Source organism: Marmota marmota, unplaced genomic scaffold (genome assembly GCF_001458135.2).
Source record: "Marmota marmota marmota unplaced genomic scaffold, marMar, whole genome shotgun sequence".
In the NCBI taxonomy this organism is placed as follows: Eukaryota; Metazoa; Chordata; class Mammalia; order Rodentia; family Sciuridae; genus Marmota; species Marmota marmota.
Window position 1 is genome coordinate 22,948,542 of NW_025999932.1, and position 9,570 is coordinate 22,958,111.

Below are 9,570 nucleotides of genomic sequence, written 5' to 3' on the forward strand. Positions count from 1 at the left end.
TGATTTCTCTGCCTGGGATTCTTATGTGGGGAGGAGAAATGGAGAATGGAAGGAGAAAGTCTCCAGGGACCAGGGCACGAATGGCCTTGCTTGCTCATTTTTTGTTAAGTCTTAGTCTCTTTAAAAATTTTTGCTTTAATTTAAGAATAATTTTAGATTTAAAGAACAATTACAAAGATACTAACAAGGCTTCCCATGTGGTCTTCACCCAAGTCCTCTTATTGTTATCCTTGTAGATAACCATGGTGTGTTTAGGAAGATAATGCTATTGTGTTTGTTCTCCACGACCACTATGACACATTACTACGACCTTGGTGGTTTCAAAGAGTGTGAACGTATTTCACCACTCTGGAGGTAAGGAATCTGAAATAGGTCTCATGACTCAAATCAAGATGTAAGCACAGGGGTGAGGGATGCTGGCCTATGGCAGAGCGTTTGCTTAACCTATGTGAGGCCCTGTAAGCCGGGTTCTTCCTGGGGTCTCTTAGGAAGAACCTGTTTCCTCATCTTCTCCACCTTCTAGAGGCCACCTTCTTTTCTTGGCTTGGGATTTCTTCATTGTCCCTTGCCCCAGTAAATTGAGGAAGTCAATTTGTTCACCTGTGATTCTCTTTTATAGAATCTGGCAGTAGGCGCTAACTTCCATCTGGGGCACCATCTTGAGATGCAGTAGAAGCTTCTTTGACTCCCACCATCCGTGCCTGAAAGGAAGTATTTGCATAAGCAATAAGACTCATCCTGTGAATGGTATACAAACAAAACCACTCAACCCCAGCAGATTTGGATGCTCAGAAATAGGCATCAGTCAAGTGACTTTTCCATACTGACATGCAAATCTGAACACCCACTCCCATGGCTTGAATCAAGAGCAACTAGAAGATAGCAGCTGGTAGTCATCACTGTATCCTTCCTCTCTACATCCTTTCACCGGAAGAAAGAGAGATCTGCTACCCTCCCCATTCTTCCTCTCCCTTTCTTTGGGCTCTGTAGATTGATTTCAAGCCTCTCAGAGGCAAAGCACAGGTGAAATGGAGTCCTCCCTTGTAGGCACAGTTCTCACCTACACATCCAGATCAGCTCATGCATTCCTGACAACAGTCGTTTTTCAGTTCCTATGAGATGTTAGCTGCTTGTCAACCATAAATAGGGTTTGTCTTTTGTGTTTGCTGGCTTTTATTCATGCCATTCCTTCACCCAGGATTCCTTCACCCACCAGAGTCTTAGTCTGTCTGCAAAGGCAAATTAAATGTCACTTCCTCCATGCAGCCTCCTGTGATCTCTCTGCCCCTTCCTTGAGCACCCAATACATAGTCGGTACTTGAGCAACCTGTGTTCAATGAGTGAATGAATGAAAAAGGGAAGTGAAAAACATTTGCAGCCTCTGTTCTCACTGACGCTAATTTATTAGCCTCACAGAATGTTAGGACATTAGTAGCCTTGGGGCGCATGCAGTCCCAAGGAGGTGGCTGGATTCTGAGTCAGGGCAAGAGTGCTAATGGTTCTAGTCAGAGGTCAAACTGGATTAATTTGAACTATTTACATTTTCTTATTCCGTCTGTGCTAGGAAGCTGGGGACAGAGCTATGCTTCACAGGGCTCTAGTAGCTGTGACTCTTCTGTCTCACGTAGATGACAGTGGCCTTGCTGACCCAGGGTTTGTTCAAGGAACCAGAAGTCTGATGTTTGTAGATATTCCTCTCAATGGAAGCAGTAAAGCGCTGACATTGTTTGTTTAAGTTCTTCTTGAAGGGGCAGAGAGCCCAAGTACAACATGACTATGGTAGGGATCAAAATCAGAGTTCTCAGACTGAGGAGTACCCTGCCTTGTGTGATGAGCATATGGGCCAGCTATACCTACCTCCTGCTTCCCCTCCTCCAGCCCCCTACCCGCCATCCCTGCCCTGGGGGCCCAGAGAAGCTGCTCTGGGTTAAGTCCTAATTGCTCTAAGTTTCCATAACTGTGGATAATTCTATTGGGCACCTATAGCATTTATGTGGGTTTCTTCTCCAGAAAAGGTGCCTTCTGTTATGTGCTGAATTGTGTCCCCACAAACTCATATCCTGAAGTCCTAACTCTCGGTATCTCAGAATGTGACTATACTTAAAGACTGGGTCTTTCAAGAGATGATTAAGTTAAATAATTATAATGAACATGGTCCTAATCCAATATGACTACTATTCTTATAAGAAAAAGATATCAAAAAAGAGACACACAGGGTGAAGACACTGGGAGAAGATGACCATCTACTACCAAGGAGGGGGACCTCAGAAGAAACCTGCTCTGCCAACACTTTGGTCTTGGTCTTCTAGTCTCCAGAATTGAGACAATCAATATCTGTTGTTTAAGCCTCTCATCTGTGGCACTTTGTCATGGCAGGCTAAGCAGTCCTTTAAAAAAAATTATTTATTTTTTATGTAGTGCTGAGGATTGAACCCGATGCCTCACACATGCTGGGCAAGTCCTCTACCAACTGGGCTACAACCCCAGCCCCCCAGTGTCCTTCTTATTAGGACTGCTGTGGAGAGCTCTGTGACAGCCATTTCCTCCTCCCCAGCCTCCAGGATGCAGCGTAGGGCACGCTGGGTGCATTTCCCCCTGATAGAATGGATGCCAGAGTTCTGTTTCCGCTCTGAAATGAAGAGGGACTGTAAGATTTTGTCATTAAACCTTTAATAATGGCCATGTGTTTTCTTTATGCAGTTTTTTATTTGCTCAATGCCTTTGTTCCACTGAAAATTACAGATGTGTGCTTCTCTAGCTCCACCCACTCAGCTCCCACATCCTCAGCGAAGTGTCCCTGGCCACCCTGTCTTTGCTGGCTTTTCTCATGGCTCCAACATGTGCACTCGCACACACACTGCCACCTTTGAGGGCACAGGATGTTGACTTGCCTTGGCATGGCTCCCCCTTAGAAGCCAAAGGAACTGCAGGTTGATGATCACGGTTTGCATTCTAGAATGCTCAAACATTTCTCACGTTACTCCATTCAGTCATCCAAAAAATCTTGAAACTTAGGCAGAGCACAGCCACTACAGCATTTTCATTCATAGGAGGAACTGAGGCTCAGAGAGATTATGTGTTCAGGGTCACCTAACTAGAATGTGGTGGCTCAGAGATGAGCCTTCTTTTAATTACCGTTCCAATGCTCTCTCCACCCCACTACACTGACTTGTGCAAACATTAGGAACTTTGTATCATAGACTGTTCTTAATTGAATGGAATCAACTTATCTGGTGATAATGAAAATAGCAAACACTAATGTTATGCCAGGCCCTGTTCTAAGTAAGTGCTGGGCATGGATTAATGTCTCACACCCTTGTGAGGCAGGTCCTGTTACTCTCACTCACACTTTACAGATGTGAAGACTGAGGTACAGGAATTCAATAATATGCGCAAAGTCATATAACTGGCAAGAGGCAGGTTCCAAATTCAAACTCAGGTGATTCGGCTCCAGGCTCACCATTCTTAGCTACTCTGCCATAACTGGCTCTCACCAAGAGGCCTTGTAAATGTGATCAGTACTATATGGAGACCGGGAAGGTCATCACCTGCCATGTGAACTGAATGCTGTGTGTCTCCCACTCCAAATTTATATGTCAAGCCCCCCCACGCCCACCTATATGACATAGTAGGAGGTGAGGGTTTGGGAAGTGATTAGCATTAGATGGATCCTCAGGGTCATGACAGTGGGGTCCTCATGATGGGATTAGTGTCCCTATAGGACAGACACCAGAGTTTGAGTCCTCTATCTGCCATATGAGGAGAGAGGAAGGCATTATCCATGAACCAGGAACCAGTTCATCAAATCTGCTGGCTTCTTGATGTTAGACTTCTCAGTCCTGGAAATATAATGGAAATTTCCTGTTGTTTAAGCCACCCAGTCTATGGCATTCTGTTACAGCAGCTGAGCTAAGAAACCTGCTACCTCCTCTACCCAGTGAGTGCTGTGTCCAGAACCAAGCCCGGCCTCCTTGCTCTCATCCTCCTTCTGCAAGCACCGGCTATTCTTAGTGTCCCTCCATCTGGTGTGGCTGAGTGTTCCCCACACAGTGGGCACTGGGTCAGCACCAGCAGAAACAGGCAGCCCGATCTTCCTGCTTCCTCTCACTCCCTGAGCAATCTGGTCCTGAGGCTGGGAACAAAATCTTCTGATGCTGAGGAAATGACCTGCTGACAAGGAGTGATTCAGGCTGAGTCCCTTGAGCTTCAGAACAGCTCTGAGTGTGTCTTGATGGTTCTGCCTACTCCTCCTTTGTGTGTGTCAGAAACTGCTGTTCTGCTAAAGAGGTTTTCTCAAGCTCCCAGAAACTGTAATTGTGTGTCTGGCAGCACTCAGGGGAGGGGGCAGGCTCTCAGGAGGTGAGTGAGCCCCTGGGGTGCCAGGAGAGCTTCCGTGAAACATGCAGCCACGTATGGAAGCGACTGCAGAGAGAAGGACTATTTCTGGATTTTGCTTCTCACAGCTCCATGACCCTCAATAGCAGTAATTACAGTAGCATGCCCAGGACACTCATTATGGGCTGGACTCTGTGCTATAAGCTTTAATAATTTTTTTTTTCCACATGGGGATTAAACCCAGTGGTGCTCTATCATTGAGCTACATCCCTAGTCCTTTTTATTTTTTTCTTTTGTGACAGGGTCTTACTAAGATGTCCAGGCTGGCCTTAAACTTGTGATCCTACTGCCTTAGCCTCTTGGTAGTCAGGTTTTTCTTTTTTTTGTTTGTTTGTTTTTTGCTGCTGAAGCTAAAAGACCCAACCAGAACAACTGTAGAGGAGGAAAAGTTTACTTGAGGGCTCACAGTTTCAGAGGTCTCAGTCCATAGAAGTCTGGCTCCATTCCTCAGGGTTCAAGATGAGGCAGAACATCATGGAGGAAGAGTATTAGCAGAGGGAAGCTGCTCACATGATGATCAAGAAACAGAGAGGGGCTGGGGATGTGGCTCAAGCGGTAGTGTGCTCGCCTGGCATGTGTGCAGCTCAGGTTCGATCCTCAGCACCACATCCAAATAAAGATGTTGTGTCCGCCGATAACTAAAAAATAAATATTAAAAAAATTCTCTCTCTCTCTCTTAAGAAAAACAAAGAAAGAAACAGAGAGAGAGCAGGGGTTGTGGCTCAGCAGTAGAGTGCTTGCCTAGCATGTGCAAGGACCTGGGTTCGATCCTCAGCACCACATAAAAATAAATAAATAAGATAAAGGTATTGTGTCCAATAACAATTGAAAAATAAATATTTTTAAAAAAGAAACAGAGAGAAAGAGGGATCTTCCCTTGCCAAATACAAATATATACTCCCAAAGCCATGCCCCCAATACCCCACCCCCTCCAGTCACACACCCCACCTGCCTTCAGTTACCACTCAATCCCATCTGGTGATTAATTCACTGATTGGGTTAAGGCTCTCATAATCCAATCATTTCTTCTCTGAATCTTCTTGCACTGTCTCACACGGGAGCTTTTGGGGGACACCTCACGTCCTGTCAGGAGTGGCAAATGAATCCTAGTCCTTGAGTTGTCTGGAAACAGAGGCAGTGCCCTGCCTGGGAACTCCCAGAGCAAAAGGGTTGATTTGAAACTGCCCAGCTGCTGTGGTGATGCCCTGTTCAAAGGGAAATTCTGTGCCAGCCACAGATTTATCAATTCTTCACCTTGGATTTATATGCCATCTGTAGAGAATTATGGATGCAAGCTGATAGTTCTAATTGGGCTGTTTATACCCTCAACTTCGATTCTGTTTATCTTGAAGAAACTTTCTCAATAAATCCTTTTGGTGTTAAAACCTACGTAATAAACATGCAGAGCTTGTTCACGGTCCCTGCTTCCCTGCCAGGGCTGTTAATGAGCCACCGGGACCCAGCTTTTTCTCTATGTGTGTGTCTGTTTGTCTTTTCTTCATCCCCTCACCAACGGGTTTGTTACCTGAATTAATGGCCATGCAGGTCACGGCAGCCTCCCAAGTCACTGTGATGACAGGTCTATGCCACCATACCCAGCTATGTTAAACTTGTATAAATCATCTCATTCTTCCCTCACAACAAGCCTGAGAGGGCACCTTGTTCTGCAGATGAGGACACTGAGGCTCTGTGGGACAGGGAGCTGAGTGATAGGCCTACGGTCATACATTGAGTTAATAGCTGGGGTTGACCAAGGTTGTTTCTTTATTCTTTCTGTCCCTTCCATCTTTCTGTCTTTCCTCCTTTCTTTTTTCTCTTTCTTCCTCTTGGCAGATATTAGAGCCCATAACACAAGTCAGGGGCTCTATAAGCTAGGGTAGAACAGTGAACATGACATGTTCTGTGGTCTCCCAGTGAGCTCCACATGGAGACAGCTGCCCCTGGAGACCCTCAGGTTTTTCCTTTGGTTTTTTGGAGGTGAGCTTGTTTAGACTGAGCTATCAGGTCTCTTAGGTATATCTATCTGAAACTTGGGGACAAATTTGAGAGCCAGCCTTTGGGAGTGAAGGATATTGTCCAAATTGAGGAATGTGGTGGGAAGACAAACTCAGGATAGACCAGAGTGGGTGGCAGGACTGTGGGAATGATGGGGACAAAGAAGAGAGAGCCCATGATAGGGCTGTGGAGGAGCATCAGTGGGGGAGGGGCAGAACCAAAGAGAGGGCTGTCCTGGAAGTCAAGGAAGGTTGGGGTGCCAGGCCACAGGGTGTGGTTCACAGCATCGAGGTCAGCCTGAGAAGTCACCGGATCTTCAGCAGCATTTTTTCCCCTGATACGTAGAATTCCTCCTTTTATTTCTTTTTGATAGAGTGAAAGGCAAGACATTCTCTTGGTTTTGACTCTAACCACCAGGACTCACACCCCAGAGCCAATCCTCTTTTACCAGGTCCCTGTGACACAGTCAGGGGCACCATCCAATGAACCCCTCAGGACTAAGACAGCCTTGTTAGCTCCGCCTTACTGGAAAATTAGGAGTTAAAGGTGCACCAGTCTTCAAGCCTGTGGGAGTAAGAGATCACACACCAGGAGACAGGAGACTGGGAAAGTCCACTCAGCCTCTTTGAGATTATGTGCTCAGTAGAAAATGCCAACCAAAGCCAGACAAAGTAGGGTCTGCCTTATTCAGAAAATAATAATATTAGGGACTTTCCCAGAAGACAAGGGTAAACTCCAGGTGGTATACAATAGACACAAAAGTGACCTATGGTGGCCTTTACCTAATTAACATAGTAAAATGTGCACCACTAGGTGGAGACTTCAGATGGTAATGAGACGTGCAGCACGTGGGGAAGCATACAGAAGAGTGCAGGCACAGCTAAAACCCCACCTTTGTTTTGTGCTGGAACCAGGCTGACACTCTGGATCAGTGCTGGGTCATCCTTCTGGCTCCAACAGAGACTCTCTTTGCCCCCAATAAAGAGCTTTGCTCCTATGAGTCTGTGCTTCTGTCTGGTTCTTCCGGTAAAGAGCACAAGAAGCCATTGAGCTGGTGACCACGAAGGGACATCCCCCTTGAGGAGTTTCCATAGGTGAATGCTGATAGTGGAGATAGTTGACCTGGACTTTCCTTGTGATTGACTAACGCAGCTGCCTGATCACTTGTTTTTGAGTCTTCACATAGGTGGGTCTGCACCCCTAGCTGTCCCCTGGGACGGCTCCCTCTCTACCCTCCCTTTGTTCTTCGGCCTCTGATTTCCACCCCTTTCCTTCTGTTTTTTTTTTTTTTTTTTCCCCTTCTGACTAATAGGACACAATCTCAATCTATCTGCTCAAGTTAGGGGTCCCCTCTTTGGATGGCGGCTGAGAACTTCTGAATCATGTGTATTCAAGTGGCTGGTGGGCAGGGAGAGACATCACTCTCAAGATTTGGTGGAGACCCAGATCTCCAGTGTCATCCAAATCTCAACTGGTCTTTCCTCTCCCTTCATTTTTTCCCTTCTCTCTTCTTTCAATCTGGGAAGTGAAAACAGTGCTTATAATTAATGTTCTGCCCCGTCCTGTCTCTTGGATGTCCGAGATGGCTGGGGAACAAACTAGTCAGACTTTGAACCTCTTGCCTGGACTATTCTTATCTTTTCAGAATGATTCACAGGGTTAGGATATCCAGATCTTCACAGGGTGTGTTAGTCAACTTTTTCATCACTGTGATCAAAATTCCTAACAACTTAATAAGGAAAAGCTGATTTTGGGGTTTACAGTTTCAGAGGTTTAGTCCACAGTCAGCTGACTGACTCCATTACTCTGGGCCTGAGGTGAGACGGAGCATCATGGCAGAAGGGTGTGGCAGAGGAAAGTTGCCGAACTCATACCAGCCAGCAAGCAAAGAGACAAAGACAAGATATAGTCCCCAAGAGCACGCCCCCAGTGACCTACTGCCTCTATCCATGCCCCACCTGCCTCCTATAGTTACCACCCAGTAATCCATCCAAATTAGTAATCCACCAAATGGACTCATCCACTGATTAGGTTACAACTCTCATAATCAATGATTTCACATCTGAACAGTCCTGCATTGGTGAACATGAATTTTCTGGGGTTCACCTCTGATGCAAACCATAATATAGGGTTAGAATCCCCAGGTCTTCATAGAATTAGAGTTCCCAGAGGAAAAGTCAAACCTTCTGAGGTTGAAATTCCCAGAGAAGTTATATAACATCCACCCTTGGATGTCCCAAGTTCATGGACATTATTGCCATCTGGGGTTAGAATGCTGGACTACAGAATTTGTAGTCTAAGGTTTTCTTGGAGTTAGGAGCCCCAAAAGTGACACCTTGGATTAGGGGTTGAGGGTCAGAGTCCCCCTTCTCTTTCTTTCTGGCTGGCCATCTGTCCTTTCCACTCAAACCTTCTCGCTCCAAGCCCACGCGCATGCTTGGAGTTCCAATTCAAGCCAACAACACGGAGGAGGTCCGAGGTACCTACAGACTTCCTTGTGGACTCTGAACAGTAACTCTGGAAGAGCCGTGGCCAGTAAGAGAATCACATTTTGGTTTAACATGGGAGCTGCCTGCTCGGTCTTAACTCATTCTAAACCGCCCCTCTCCAAACTTGATCGCACTGAGACTGGGATGGAAAACAAGCCCAAAGGAAGGCCATTTACCCTCCCTGTGAAATGTGACACTGTCTGCCTTCGGTTGCCCCATGTTGCCCCATGTTTTTCTATATGTTTCGATTGTCTCTTGTGAACACCTTTGAGACGATTCTTACACTGCAGTTACAGGGTTAACTCCGGAGGCTTTTAGCTCCCTCTTTGCCTTTTTTCTCCTCTCTCTTCTGCTATTTTTACTAAGATAATTTTATCATTCAGGCTTGCTGTGCCCTCTTCCCAGTGTTCACAAGATGGCTCACTTGAATTCCTTCCCCAGGGAGGTATTCTTTTTATGATGGCAGCTTTCAACATTTGAACAAAGTCGAAACACACAAGTACTTTAACAGGCGTTATTGCCGTCCACGAGAGCAGGGCATGGCCTCGCCATCCCAGCAGGGAACAGACCTGCCATTTCCACCTTCCATCTTCTCCCAGGTCCCCAGGGAAGCCTCAGGCTTTCACTCTCCCCCCTTCTCCTGGACCCTGCATGGGGCTTTCTGCATGGGGCGCGGGGGGGGGGGGGAAAA